This window comes from Sciurus vulgaris (genome assembly GCF_902686455.1).
Source record: "Sciurus vulgaris genome assembly, chromosome: 4".
In the NCBI taxonomy this organism is placed as follows: domain Eukaryota; kingdom Metazoa; phylum Chordata; class Mammalia; order Rodentia; family Sciuridae; genus Sciurus; species Sciurus vulgaris.
In genome coordinates, this window is record NC_136464.1 from 21,911,242 (window position 1) to 21,927,310 (window position 16,069).

At 37.1% G+C, this 16,069-nt stretch overlaps 1 long non-coding RNA gene across 1 annotated transcript; it reads left to right on the plus strand.

The window, feature by feature from the left end:
- Nucleotides 1–290: 290 nt before the first annotated feature.
- Nucleotides 291–14,275, plus strand: LOC306659410. The gene is made up of 3 exons (XR_013763289.1): nt 291–643; nt 2,155–2,360; nt 14,000–14,275. It is a non-coding gene; the product is annotated as an uncharacterized lncRNA (long non-coding RNA).
- The last annotated feature ends 1,794 nt before the right edge of the window (nt 14,276–16,069 follow it).

The window sequence follows — 16,069 nt, forward strand, 5'->3', positions numbered from 1 at the left end:
ATTACTGTGTGACATTAGGGAAATCACTTGCCTTTTCTGAATATCTAATCTTCCCCATTGCTGAAATAAAGTTGCTAATGGTAATATGCAATGCTATAAAGACAAGTAACTGGGGAACCTCTACCTAGTCAACAGTAAAGAACCTCAAAGAAGTTGAAAAGGAATTAACTCTCTAGAATATTTACAGTAAACACGGACTAGTCCAAAAGTCATTATTAATCTGGAGAATGTGCATTGAGGTTCAGAAGCAGGATCTGAAGTACCACAAGGAAGTGGACCGAATGATTCAGACTAGCTGAAGGGGAGCAGAGTGTGTACATCTCCATAAGGAAATGCACGCATGGCCCTACAGCCACTGCTGCCTATAGCTTTTGGATGCTAATAGTCTTTGTGGTTTGTGCCCTTTTATTTCCCTCTTTAGAGTAGGTAGCAGCTTCTATCCCAGCTCCCCTCCAGAGGGCCTGTGGGAGGGTGGAAAGCAGGATGCTGGATGTTGACCATCAAGTGAGAGAGAAACTGTGGACAGAGAGGAAGTGAACAGGAGGAAGCTGACCAAGGTTTTTCTTAAGGCAAAAAGTAAATGCTACCAAGCTGGTGAGAAGGAAAAGGAGCTCTATGTCACCTAACTGGAACAGGTAAGGGGGTCCTGACCCCATTTTAGGAAGAACCTTAAAGAAAAACGGCTGTTTGTGACATTTGGAAGATAATCTGTGGATGAGTAAGGAGGAATGCCCTCCCTAATATGGGTGGTTCTCATCTAATCAGTTGAGAGCCTAAATAGAACCAAAGTTTGACCCTCCTGTGGGTAAAATGGAACTTCTCCCACATGACTGGTGGGTCATAGCCAATTGCAGAATTTGAGTCTTGTCAGATTCCATAACCATGTGACCCAAGTGTTTCATATGTGACTGGCTCTATTGGTTCTGTTTCCCTGAAGAAACCTGACTAATGAAGACATAAAAGACCTTCACCATAGTTGCTTCTTCCTTATTCTACTCGAACATAGAGTATGAAAATACTAAACTTCTAAGACTTCCTCACAGTTAGCAGTACCTGGATGACTAATTTTTGGCCCAAGTGCTTTGAGTGGAAGGCTTTAGGCAGTACTTCCAAAGAAGTGTAAGTTTTAAGGTAAAGGAAATAAACTGGGACTGTCTTCTAGATTTGGCAGGAAGGTCAGCCTCCCTATGGGACTGTGAGCGTGACAGACACCCACTAAAAATGGCTGAGTAAGAACATGGGAAGTGTTCGCTGTTGGGGGCGAAGGTGAGTTGCCATAGAAACCTGCAGTTAACTTCCTTGGGGTTTCTTTTCCCTTCAGGTAAAAAGTTAAGTCTTTATTACTTAATTTTATATTTTTGAAGCCAAATTTATAGCTGACCTATGTACGGCAACAGTTTGAAAAGTTCTACAAAATATTTATCTGGGAGTGGGGGTTTAATTAAATTTAAAATGCTATAAAGATGATCATCTTTGGAATTTATGTTATCTTCTAAACATGAATAGAAAAGTAACTCAAAACATATCTAAGTTCCTTGATGTGATGCCTGCTAATGAGAATCTGCGGCTGCCATATACAGATGTTCTTTGTTGTAGATTTCACTCTCAGGTGGGGTCATAATAGTTTTTCATTCCCAGGTAATGGACCTGGATGACCTGGGCCTCCAAACTTGGTCCACCTTGACAGAAAGAGACTCTAGGTCTATCTGGGTAAGAGGCTAATCCAAGAGATCTGGAGTTCAGGTTAAAGACTGTTGTCAGTGATTATCCAAGGGTGACCAGGGGATGGACCATTATCTAGACAACTTGCAGAGGACTCTGTATAATGTGAGGGATTAGGGGGAAAGTGGCCTGCTGATTTACAGCAAGGAATTAAACTAAAGCTCCCTTTAAAAAAAAAATGGGTTATGTGGTGCCTGAGCCTGGGCCTTCAATGCAAGAAACTGAAATCATATTAGATCAAAAACTTTAAAAGCATGTAACCAGAAGGCTCATGGGGCGCTTAAAAATCTAGGGTAAGTTTAGTTATTTAGAAAATAGGCTAGAAATGAAAAGAGGAGGAACTACTCAATAATATCACTTCTAATGAATGAAGTTAACTTAAACCTTTTTGTTCCCCCTTTGCCTGTTTTTTATGCCACTAAGGGATCAAAGCCCTGCCAGAGCAGTCACTCTTTCCCCAGTCAAGATTAAGTCTCTGAACTTGGCCAAACGCGTGTAGTGAAAAGATGGATGTAGGGAAATCCAATTTTACTGAGGCTAAGAGGAACCAAATCAGCTTCCCCCAGAGGACTGAGCTTCCCGACCAGCTAATTCAACAAACCTGTGCACCATGTGAGAAGATCTGAGTTCTGTGAAAGGTGAGGACAGAGGAAGGTCACCAGCAAATGTTTTGTTTTTTATGAGCTGCAGTCATCATCCATGTACACACTTCCTTAGGAAGTGGCTAACATTTTCTCTCGGGTACCTGCCAAGAAGGAGAATTGCCGAATTATACAGTAAATGTGTTTAAAATCTAAATTAGCCCTGTTGGACTCCTCCCTCTATGGTCAAGCTATGTCCCTGGAGCTGGTATAGTTCCATCTGTTTCTACTCATTCGTGCCAAGAGCTGGACCTACCAGGCTCTGTACTTTTTGCCAATAAATGCCTGAAAACCCTTTAAGGGTTCCTGAACCCAGACACACAGAGATTTGTGTCTGGTCCAACAGAGGAACCACTCAGCATGGTGGGCTGTTGAAGGGCAAAGCACTGCTCTGAAGCTGAGATAGCTGCAGATGCTCCTCTTCAAACTCTGATCAGACCATCACACCAGCAAGATTTCAGACATGTTGCTTGGAGGAACAGACATGAGTTTATTAGAAGGGATAGGAAAAGGGAAAAGGGGACACTCTCAAGGGAAACAGTGGGTCCTCTCAGAGAGGAGGGGTACAGCACAGCCCTCCAGTTTTATTGGGAGTCTCAGGGAAGTTTCTGAAGAGTCCGGCGCGGGTCACCTTTGTGACTTTTGACTGATAGCACAGGACCTAGACTACATCCAGAGAGCAGGGCGTGGTACTCACAGAACTGACCTTTAGAAATTGAGTTCCCTGTTTTTGTCTCCTCTTCCACAAACTTTCTTTGTCAGGGTCTTCATGTTTGATTGCCAGGGTGATAATGGTTTGTAACAGTGGTGATAAGGGAGGGTCTGGGTCACCTGGTAGAATGTGGCATGATCTTTAACAATAGCTTTTTTAAGGGTATATTACAATGACGGTGAGAGGTTCCTTCCAGCTCCCCATCTTCCAGGTGCTGGTCTTTCAGATGGGGCCCCCTGTGCTTCTCAGTCCAGTATCATTGTCCTTGCCCTGTGCTTCTCAGTCCAGTATCATTGTCCTTGCCCTGCCCACCGGTTCATGGCTGACTAGCTACTTAACAAGATGAGTAGAAGACGGAGATGAAAAGAGCTACCTTTCTCAGGACTTACACCACCTGAGGGAGAGAAGGGCAAATGCTAATTCTACCCCAATCATGAAGTCCACCAAAGCACATTATATGATGGTTCATTTTCTACTTGTTTTGATCTGTTCCTAGACAGAAGCAATCTACCTGTTGACCCATCCATTTCTCCTGAAGTGTGTCTGTGAATGCACATCCTCCTGGGGGCTGTAAGGAAAGGAAAAGGAAACAGGAAACACTTATCTGCTCTCAAGACGTTCCTAGTCATAGAGAATATAGCATGTCAGCTCTTGAATTTAACTAAAATCAAAGATGCATTTTGTTTGATCAGCAAAATATTTAAAGCTTCTTAAGTACGTTTTCCGTAATTAACATTTAAGTCATTTTATTACTAATTAAAAATCTACCTTCCTTTAAAAATGGGAAGTCCTGGCATCTTTGGGCTTGGATTTCTGTGAATGGTCTTGAACTCTCCAGCTTCTCATAGGCTCCCTGCTTTATGCTCAAGCTGCCTTGCTCTTTCTTGTTAACTGCAGGCACTTGATAACACAACACTTTGTCTTACACTGTTGGTTCAGATGACTTCATAAAGGTAGTACTAACTAGAGGAAAAGAATTGACAGGAGTCCCAGTCAACTTGTACATCTATCAGATCAAAGCCACGGCTTTAGAAGTCATTTGCCTTTAAAATGCCTAGATTTCTTGCACTTCACCAATGTGTGGAAATAATAGATTTTCGGCATCAGTTAAAAGAAATTGCAATAGAGAAGAAGGATAAAAATCTTGCTTAAATATATTATGAAAAGGATTCCTTCTTCCCGGATTTATCTTTGGCTTTCTTGTTTGCTTAATCTTGCATTTCCCCTGGGGTCTGCTATTGATAGAAATGTTCATGGAGTGAAAGAATGAAAGAATTCTTCAAAGGCTTATGATGGCAGCAATGGAAATTAACATTAGGTTCTCACCTGAAACTTGAGCTTGCCACTTTGAAAAAATGCATGGCAAGTGTGGAAAGGTACATTTTGTGCCTTTTCCCCTCTCTCTTGAGATAAATAATGCTGTTTTATGATCGAGAGGAGAGTATCAACATGCTGTTAGCATTTTTATCTCAACTACTGTCTTCTGTCTCTACCTTGTGGGGAAGAAGGAACTGACTATTATACATTTCTTCATACTTTACAGAAAAAAAGAAAATGTGCTTTGGGTCAGCGACAACTAGACACAATAGCAATCAGAAACAATACAGCCTTAAAAACAGATTAACCCTAGAGCCTCAAGTTATTCCCCAGGTCCCTTTGGAAAATGGCAAAATAGTGGGAAGTTCTCTGATCACAGGTCAGTGTGGAGAGCTAATTGTTGGGGGCAGGGAGGGCTTGTTTTTTTGTTGTTTCCTTTTTTAAAATATATGCATACTGTGGCTTCTATCCCAATCTTTTCCAAACCAAACTCTGGCCTCCTATACCTCAAGTATAGGCATTATCATTTTAGCTCAAGATCCTTAGAGAAATATGGGTGGGAGAAGTTAAATAATTTGGGATGACCTGGTATTTTGTTCAAAATCAGTAAAGAGAGTAAGATGAGATGATTGACAGTGGTTTTTAAAAGGAATTTAAAGTGCACACCTGAAGGACTGCTATGATGGATGGAAAACTGATCAGCTGTAGAAGAAAATGCTTATATTTATAAGCTCTGCATATGGTATATTTCTCCACCTGAAGTAGACCTTTTCCTACTGTTGGATGGGTGACCCAAGGTTATATGAATCAATAAGACAAGTTTCACTTCAACATAAGCAGTTTAACAAGATGTTCACAGTGTCAACCTCTCTTCCAAATGAACATTCTTGTGACCCTCAACAGAAATCATAATATTTAATTGCAGAGCTCCAGAGGGAAGTTACCCACTAGATTCAGTTGCTGAGGTCTTTGGAAATGCCCATATTCTGGTAATTCCTAAGAATGGATTATTTAATAGGTTTTCAAATTTGGTAAGAAATCACAATACACTTCCCTATTTGTTTAAGGTGAATTTTTTGTTTCTTTCTTTGTTTGGGAACCAAAGTAAATTAATGAAGATTACAAACTCTACACATCTTTTGAGTGGCTGCTGGGGATTTGAATCCAGATTTGTCCTACTCCAAGATGAGGAACCATTTCTTCTCACGTCAAAGAGTATTAATGATAATAATTCCTCAATTAAGAATAACACTCTGTAGATGCTAGGTTTGATGAACGATATTGGCTTTGTAAATAATGTTTTCTTATTCATTCTTGCCTGGTTTAAATCGGTATACACAATTAATTTTGTATTTTACTTTCTTAACTGTGAAGAAAAGACACCGAACACTCAGGAACATTTTATTCTCACTTTCTGCATCATCTTGTTACCAATAACCATAAAAGATTATCTGGCGAGTTTGAAGACTCCTCCAGGATTTCCCTTAACCTGAGGTTGTACAGCAAAGGTAAAGTTATCCAAACAGCACTTGGAGGCTAATGTCATGGTTCTTCCCTGCCACCTCCCTGGGAGTGGAGTTGGCTCTCACACCCGATTAGTTACACAGTGTACAAAGATTCCACCAAAGTGAGTGATAACTCTGGCCTTATTTTCTTTTCAAAGATTGTTTTATGCCTGGGATTAAAGTCACTGATCCTAGCTCCCTGGCAAACTTCTGCTGTTCATTGATAGCACCATCAGGCGCTCATTTCAGCTCCTTGCTCTACTGAAAAAGCAGCTGTGCAACTGCCTGTCAGATCTTTACTCTGAAACGACATGCTTGAAGTATAGAGTCACAGTGTAGGTTTGCTGAAGATGCAAACTAATTTTCCCTTTCCCTGTTCTTTAATAGACTCTCCTGGTGCCTTTACCTGTCTGAGGACAGTATATTTGTTCATTGTATTTGAGAAAATACATATTAATGTGCTTAGTGAGTAGCTTAAGAATAAAGGTGCTTATCAGTATTTTACTTAAATGGGCATCTAATTCCTAATCTGAATAATTTATTTAGAGGAATGATTAGACTGGTAGGGTGAGTTTTCAGCTGTCACATGACCTTTGATAATGTTTCTTAGAGAAGAGATTCTTTTTAATACATCCATAAATGCTGCCCCATTCAATTAGTGCTTCCTTGAATTATTGATCAAACACTTAAACTCACTGAAGTGACTTGATGTCTCAATGGTATTAAAGGAGCTAAATTAGAGTAGTATAATCAAAATAGCACTGGATAGGATAATTAACTAGCTGCATGACCTTCAGTAAGTCATTTGACTACATTGAGCCTCATTTTTTTATTAATAAATAAAAATCCTGATCCATTCTGCCTCTAGGTCATTATGATACTTAAATGAGATAACAAAAATGAAAATGATGAACAGTATATTTAATATGTATATTTGATATTACTCACTGTGTACCTTTTGTTTTAATGAGAATTTGATGAAATTGAGTGGGGCTTCTCTTGTGAACTTGGGAATATCAATTACATATTTGTAGCAGGGAAACCTGTTTTATGAACAAATTGCCCCATTCCAGCCTAAAATCTGTAAATTGTCATGTTAAGAGCACTACAACTTCAAAAACACCAAACTATTTGTAATTGGGATCACATAAATGTTCATAATATTTCACAGAAAGAGCACCATTATTTCAGGAGTGTTAATCCTGAGTCCACCACTGGTTGGTCAGCTCAAGAACAGGAACTGGTGTGTTTACCTTCTACATCACAAGCAAAGAAATAGAATCTTTTAAATGGGGGCACAACACATATTTTGATTAGCTTACAGTCTTCAAGTTTCATTAAGTATTTTTCAAAACTGTTATCAAAGTTTCATATCAGGTTGATATGAGAGACTAAGAACCTAGGTCATTTATTTCTAAACCACATGCCTTTTTAAAAATAATGAATTCATGAAGCCAAACAATGTGGATATCTCTAAGCGTGAACATGCATAAACTGAAGCATTCCATTTGATTCAAAGTTCTGTGAATACAGTTGTGCCTAGGAATCTGAGAGTGTCAGTCACCTGCCAGTGAAAGGAGCAATGGGCAGCTCAGGTTCAGATAATGATGTTTCATTGGAATGTGGGGATGTGGTACATAGCAAGGGGCTTTGACTCCATGAAGCCTATGACAAGAATGGAAAAATACCAGGAATGATCTAGAACACTGCCAGATGTGGGAACTCAGAGATCATTATCTCAAAGTTAGAGCAGTAATAATTGAGTAATGAGTGAGGAGAAGGGAATTTCAAAGTTCACCACTAGAACTCAAATCCATGATCAGCTTCAAGGGAAATAATCTAACTGCAATTAAAATGCAATGAATTAGGATTGTTTCAGCTGTTCTGGTCCTCTTATTCTTCCAAATGAATTTCATGACTGTTTTCTCCATTTCTATGAGGTACATTTTTGGGATTTTAATTGGAACTGCATTGAACCTGTATAGCGTTTTTGGTAGTATGACCATTTTGACAATATTAATTCTGCCTATACAAGAACATGGGAGATATTTCCAGCTTCTAAAGTTTTCTTTAACTTCTTTCTTTAGCATTCTATAGTTTTCATTGTAGAGGTCTTTCACCTCTTTTATTAGATTGATTCCCAAGTTTTTTTTTTTTTTTTTTGAGACTATTGTGAATGGGGTAGTTTTCCTAATTTCTCTTTCAGAGGACTCATCACTTATGAATAAAAATACATTAGATTTATGAGTGTTGATTTCCTATCCTGCTACTTTGCTGAATTCATTTATGAGTTCTAGAAGTTTTCTGGTGGAATTTTTCAGGTCCTCTAAATATAGAATCATGTCATCAGCAAATAGTCATAGCTTGAGTTCTTTTCCTATTTGTATCCCTTTAATTTATTTGGTCTGTCTAATTGCTCTGGCTAGAGTTTCAAGGACAATGTTGAATAGAATTGGTGACAGAGGGCATCCCTGCCTTGCTCCAGTTTTTAGAGGGAATGCTTTCAGTTTTTCTCCATTTAAAATGATGTTGTCTGTGGGCTTAGCACAGATAGCCTTTACAATGTTGAGGTATGTTCCTCCTATCCCTATTTTTTTTCTAGTGTTTTAGCATGAAGGGTGATGGGGAAAACCTAGGTATTTCCCAATTCTATTATGACATAAAAACCCAGACAGGGCTAAACTTCAGATGTGGAGATGAGAGGGCCTTATTTTTATGAATTGGAGAGGGCAACGTCCAGGGAGGCAAGGTGGGGAGAGACGTTGCTTGATTGAGCATACCATTTCATCCGAGTGGGTATGTAGTCTAAGATGGGCGATGAGCCTGATTGGAATAGATTGATGTTTCATTGAACAGAAGAGACAAACACAGTGTTCAGACTGCTGAGACAGCTGAGGCATGACCAGCAAAGTATTGTGGAAGAGAAAGCTATGCAGAGTCAGGGACAGAAGAGAGCATCATACTCCACAGACTATCCTGACTCAGGACTGGGCTGCAAATGAGCAAGATGAGACACCATGAGGTCCAGCACAGAGCTGCTACTGTGTGATTCTGAGATTCAGGAACCCACCAGAGGTTGGGAAGTGTTGCAAGATAGTGGAATTGTGGCCAAACCAAAGTGAAGGGACCTCATTAAGCACTTGAAGCATTTAGTTGAGACTTCAGAAAGCCCAAATCAGAACTAAAATCTTTACCCAGAAAAAAGGGAGAAGGGTGGAGATTAAGAATCAAAGTAAAGCCACAGTTACAAAGAAACAAAATCTATTAATGACAGTATCTGCTATTAAATTATCTTGCAAAATAAAATGTAAAATCCTGTAGCAGAAAATATATTTTACATTCTCTATATTACATCATATGCATTGAACATTAGTAAGCATGAAAAGAAGCAAGATCCTTACTTAAAAAATAGCAGTTGGTTAGAAAAATACCCAAGCATAAACCTCATTATAACCAGAAGGCAAGAACTTTAAAGCAGTTAGTGAATTTCAAAGACTTGAAGAAAACGTCATAATAATATGTGGACTGATAGGGAATCTCAGCAAAAAACAGAGCTCTTAACCCCATTCTAAAATAAAAAGCACAGTTTCTCAAAGGAAAAAAATGCGATTACTAACAATAGATGTGACTTTGCAACAGAAAGGTCAATTAGTATGAATATAGAGAAGTAGAAATTATCCAATTTACAGACAAGAGAAAAGGATGATTTTAAAGGAAAATAAACAGATTTAGTAAATTGTGCTGCAAAATTGAGCAATCTAACATAAAGAAAATTGGGGTCCAAGGAAGGTGGACAGAAAGAACAGATCAGAAAAAATGAATAAAAAAGAAAAAACAAAGCCTCAGATTCTGTGTAGATCATCAAACTCCATGTCCAAACTAAATATCTGACTTCTTGTCCGAAAGACCAAAAATAATAAATACAAGGAAAATTGTATGTAGACATCTTATAGGCTAACTAATGGAAATTTAGATTAAGGAGAAAATGTAAAAGATAGTGACAGAAAATAGACAAAATACAAAGTAAATAGAACAATATAATAATGGACTTCTCACCAGGAAAATTAGATAAATGTTTGATCAAATGTTAAAAAAAGAAATAATACCTATTTTACTAAGATGTTTCCCAAAATTAAAGGCAGAAACACCTCCCAACATACTTTACAAGGCCAGAATACTCCATCATCAAATCTTGACAAAAGTGGTTTTAGTAAAGAAAATCACACATAGATGGCCTTCAAGACCATAGGTAAAGAAATCTGTGACAGAATATTTGCAAAATAAGTCTAACAACATATGAAAAATATAATACAACGAAGTAATGCTTTGAGCACAAGAATACAAAAATTTAGGCAATTCATTGTATTAACAGAATCAAAGAATAAAAACTCTTTCAATCATGTATCAAAAAGTAAGATGAAATCTTAGAGATGTTTTAATTTGCATTTCTCTAATTACTAGAGATGTTCAACACTTTTTCATATATTTATTCTGTATATCTTCTTCTGTTAAGTGTCTGTTCAGTTCCTTTGCCCATTTATTGATTGGGTTCTTTGTCTTTTTGGTGTAAAGTGTTGTAAGTTCTTTATAAATTTTGGAGATAATTGCTGTATCTGAAGTGCATGTGGAAAAGATTTTCTCCCACTTTGTAGGCTCTCTTTTCACATTATCGATTGTATCCTTTGCTGAGAAAAAGCTTTTTAATTTAAGTCCATCCCATGTATTGATTCTTGCTTTGATTTTTTGTGCTTTGGGAGTCTTGTTAAGGAAGTCTGATCCTAAGCCAACATGATGCATACTTTGTCTTCTATTTGGTGCAGGGTCTCTGGTCTAATTCCTAAGTCCTTGATCCATTTTGAGTTGAGTTTTGTGCAGGGTGAGAGACAGAGGGTTAGTTTCATTTTACTGCATATGGTCCAATTAGAATGGCTATTATCAAGAACACAAACAATAATAGATGTTGGCATGGATGTGGAGAAAAGGCACACTTTTACATTGCTGGTGGAGTTGCAAATTGGTGCAGTCACTCTGAAAAGCAGTGTGGCAAATCCTCAGAAAACTTGGAATGGACCTACCTTTTGAGACCCAGTTATCCCACTCCTCGGTTTATACAAAGGACTTAAAATTAGCATACTACAGTAAAGTAGCCACATGAATGTTTATAGCAGCTCAATTCACAATAGCTAGATTGTGGAACCAACCTAGATGCCCTTCAACAGATGAATGGATAAAGAAACTGTGGTATATGTACACAATGGAATATTATTCAGCCATAAAGAAGAATAATATGGCATTTGCCAAGAAATGGATCGAATTGGAGAATATCATGCTATGTGAAATAAGCCAATCCCAAAAAACCAAAGGCTGAATGTTTTCCCTGATAAGTGGATGATGATGTATAAAGGGGGATGGGGGCGGTGAGAGAAGAATGGAGGAACTTTAGATTACCTAGAGCGAAATGAGAGGGAGGTATGTATGAAAAATGGTGGAATGAGACAGACACCATTACCCTATGTACATGTATGGTATGAATCTACATTGTGCACAACTATAGAAATCAAATGATGTACTCCATTTGTGTACTATGAATCAAAATGCAGTCTGTAAAAAATTTTTTTTAAAATTTTTAAAAAGTAAGATGAATCTGTGGTTGAATAAAGAAGACAGTTGATGGAGATAAAGGTGATAAAGCTCAAGTTGTAAAATAATTAAAAGGTGGAATTCATGTAGCTGTTCCATGGCTATTCACCATACAATGCTTTCTGATTTTCTGTAGCTTAAGAATTTTCATAATCAGTTGTTGAGAAAAGGTCACTATAAGCATTTGAAATACACTTTTTCTTTCCTTTTTAGAATTATCTTTGAGGAATAAATTCAAAAGAACGTGATTACGAGATCAAAAATCTAAACAATGATCTAAACACTAAATAAGACTTTAAGATGACAGAATTTTGCCCATAAATATTAGTTTTTATTTCATACTAGTGCCACTGAACTGAGCATATCACACATGGTTGTTGGAAACTGAATCTCCTAAGGGATAATAGTTCATTTGCTGGAGGCCTAATAATAGGTATCGGGGGAAATCTAGAGCAAAAATTTTCTGGTTTCAGGACTATTATATAAATTAGAATACAAAAGGGAAAATTGTCTTTTCCCTTTGTTTTAAATTTGTTATTAATTGCAATCCAATTTTTGTAGTGTTTTTGTGGTTAATTAAAAGACTTGGGAATTTGTCAAGAGAGGAAGGAGAAAAAATGTATTCACTGGCTTAAATACCTCATTGAATTTTAATAATAATAATGAAACTTCAATTTTATTGACTACTCAGTTTCAGTGTATTAAGTACTTTCATGAAATATATCATTGAATTCTATCTAAAATCATATAATGTTTTCACTACCAGATTTGAGAAGAGACTTGAAGAAGTGGCATAATTTCCCAATATCATATAGTTAATAAGTTGCAGAATTATGATCTTAAATAGTATAGTAGAAACACTAGAATATATAACTTAACCACATATTTAAGATCTCTCTTCCACCATAAAACAGTATGGAGAGGTTAGGAATGTTCCAGAATTATTAGGAACACATTTTTGCATTGAGGGTTTAGTTTTTCTTTGTTTTGTAAACTATACAAAAATAATGGAGCTCAGCATTAGAACAAATATCATGTTCCTCCAGCAATCTAACTGAAGTACTTGAGGGAAAAGGATTAATAGCAAAATTTCCCATTTTTATCAGTGAGTCAGTGTAGTGTCCTCAGGGCATGACAACTTGCCTCCAAGATCATTTAATGTGTCCCCAACCATGCAAATATTTGAGTGCTAGTGATTCCTATGATTAATGAGCTCAGGGCTCCAAGGCTGTGTCTCGGGTAAACAGCTGGATGCTCAGCCTGCTTCAGAAGTGAATCTCCATGAAACTCCACCAAAACTGATAGTAAATGACCAGTATTCCCTTCATATAAAATTCTGCTCTCTCCTTTAATGATAACGGGATTGGTAACATGATTGTTCTGTGTTACATTATTCAGTTATTCAGGATCAAGGGGTTTTGTTGTTTTTTGTGTGTTCCATCTCTCTTCTAGTTCCAGATGGTTTCCATAATTGGTTTATTACCTTTGCAGATGTTTTAGGAAAATTTTAGGGTATAAGCCAATAATGGATCATCACAGAATATGAAAGGAAGCTCTTGCATTATTTACTATGAGAAAGCAAGTATGCTACATATGTCAACTGCAGGTGGGATGGATTTCAAGGACAGAGTATCTGGCCTTTTAAGAATAAGCTGATGACTAGGAGAGTAAGCTGTACTGTTATTTCCTAGAAGACTAGGACTTGTAAATAATGAACATACTAGTCTGAGCTTCTTTTCAGCTTCTTCAGAAAATGTTTGAGTAATTATAATCCCTTGTATATGTTTAATACCATTTCCTCTTTTATAAGTGTTTTGTTGACATTCTTGACCAAAAATAAATAAATAAATAAATAAGGAAAGGTAATCTTGTCCTGCCATTTGTAAATAGTAAAGTGAGACTTTGAGAGGTCATGTGACAACTTAAGATCATAGAGCTCTTCTTTGAAGGAAGAAACCAGATCTAATGGCCCTAAATCTAGTACTCTTTCATTATATATCATATTCTATATGCTGAATGTAGAGCCCCTGGTTCATGCACAGAAAATAGATATCCTTTACCACACAGGGCCCTTTCCAAAATAAGACTTAACAGGAAAGCAGATGGTTTACTTTTTGAAGATTACTTTTTCACGTAAACCAACATCACTTCTCAGGAAAGAAGGTAGAGACATAATATGACCAAATCTGTCATTAGGGCTGGGTTGCAGAGTTTTCAGTGTTTTGAATGCCGTCTGAGTTTGTCCTCCAAAGCTTCCTGTGCTGGAGGCCTGGTTCCCATTGCTGAGGTGGAACCTTTAAGTGACTGGAAGGTGGTGAGGTTGTGGGGACTCTGCCCTCAGAAGGGATCATTGCTGGTCTCAACAGGTGAATTGGTTCTCTTGAAAATGGGTTGTATTAGAGTCAGTTCAGCTGTCCCAACTGTCCCTTTTGCTTCCTATCTCATTCTGTGAACTCTCCCAGGCTCTGTCACCGTCATGATGCCACCATTCCGAAGCCCTCACTAGAGCCGAGCAGATGCTGGCACAGTGCTCTTGAACCTCCACAACTGTGAGCTAAATAAAACTCTTTTCTTTATTCAATTATTAGCATCAGAACTTTTTTATAGCAACACAAAATGGACTAACACAGGGTTACGTGTCCTCGCATTCAGTATTGACATATTTCCTAGAATAGCCTTAACATTTCTAATTAATAGCTGAGTGAATGTGTGATGTGGTATCCTCTTCCATTAATGACACAGAAAAACAGTGGTCTTTTGGCATTTATGTCCTTCATAGACCTCATGTTTTGCTTTGGCTAAGGGACCTTAAGAAGTTGGATAGGTAGAGGCTTTTTATGGGGTACACTCTAGAGCTATTGAGCTATTGGTATTGGAACATGTCATTATGGAAGCTAATTAATATGTGAGAGGTCTAACTCTCCTAAAAGTCCCTTGCTTGAGAAAATTCAAGGACAAATACGCGCATGTGCATGCACACACACACACACACACACACACACACACACACGCACACAAAGATACCAAATAATTTCAGTTCTTTTGATACCAGCCAAGTGACCAATTTGGGATTAGTTTAGCTGTGACCATCCAGGATTGTAATTTTTGCTTGTAAATTTAAAAGCTCAATTTCTGTTTGTTTGCTTTTTGAGGCTGTAATCATTTTGAGTGAATTTTTTATAACGTGAGAAGTTTAGTTTTTATCTGAAATGGCCCTGTTGATGTATCATCTCAACTAGGTTACACTTTGAATATTAAAATTTTTCAGATATTTTACCATAATTTTTCTCTTTCTCTATGCATCATATTTTCTGTTTGTTACATGTTTTGCACATTTTTAATCACTTTATTGTTATATATCAAGGTAAAATTTTACTTGTTTTACTCCTTGGGGGTCTAAAGAACTCTTAATCTGCAATCTATCTCTTTCATTAATTCTATAGGTATTTCTTCTGTTTCGTTTTTCTCTCTTCTTCCTCTGTGTTACACTTGCATATGTATTACATGATTTAATATTGACCCAAAACAACAATCCACAGTTCTTTAAGCAAGTTCTGGATGCAGTGTAATTATAACTGGTTACTGTGACCACTTGGGTGAAGATTTAGAGATTTATAACAAAGCAGAAAAGCGCTAACTTTGAAAGTGGTTTTGAAACCATTTTGGTTTTAAAATAGAAAAATCCATTTGTAAGTGAAAATTACATATAAGTAATTAGCAATGATACAATCTGAAATTTAGCTTGCTTAATCTAAAAGAAACTAGGGAAGAAAATTTCCCATAGCAAAGAAGGCTATCACAAAAATCACAAAGGACTAAAAGAGTTGTAGTAAACTTGAGTTCTAGAAAGTCTCTTGCAATTGATACACTTGCTGTATTTCCAAATGACTATGTCATAGGAAGATGGTACACTAAATGGTTTGTGCATACACTTTTCCTCATGTGATCTTATTGCTCCATTCCTTCAGTAGTTCAGTTCCATCTGAACTCCATAGAGAGATATCCAAGAAACAGGTGTTAAAAGTTGGTGCAGGACAGGTGGTGGTAAGAATTCTTATCTCCACCCTCTACTCCCCTTGTCTTTCAATGGGCTTTGGAAGATAAAATTACTAAATAATAAAGTTAAAATTAGCGTAGGTGAAAAAATGGATTATGCAACAGCTATTTACCCTGGTTTGTTGCTCAGTGGTTTCTGATTAATCCCCTTGTAATTAATTATTATTCTTAAACTTGAGTTTTAGTAGTTGAATATCATCTTTCAACATTCTTATATAGTTACCAAATGCCCTTTTGTTGGAATTTGGGGTGTATTCTTGATTTTCATAATTCATAATTATAAATTCTTTTGTTTACTTGTAATTACATATGTGAGATATATTTTTATATGTGTAATTGTTAGATTAAAAATATCAGCAATGTTTACTCTTGAAACATTGATGATTGCTTATTCCTCTTCTCAGTGGATGAAAATAACTATTATCAAATGTATATATACACTTATTCACATTTCAAACTTCTTCAATACCAAAAAT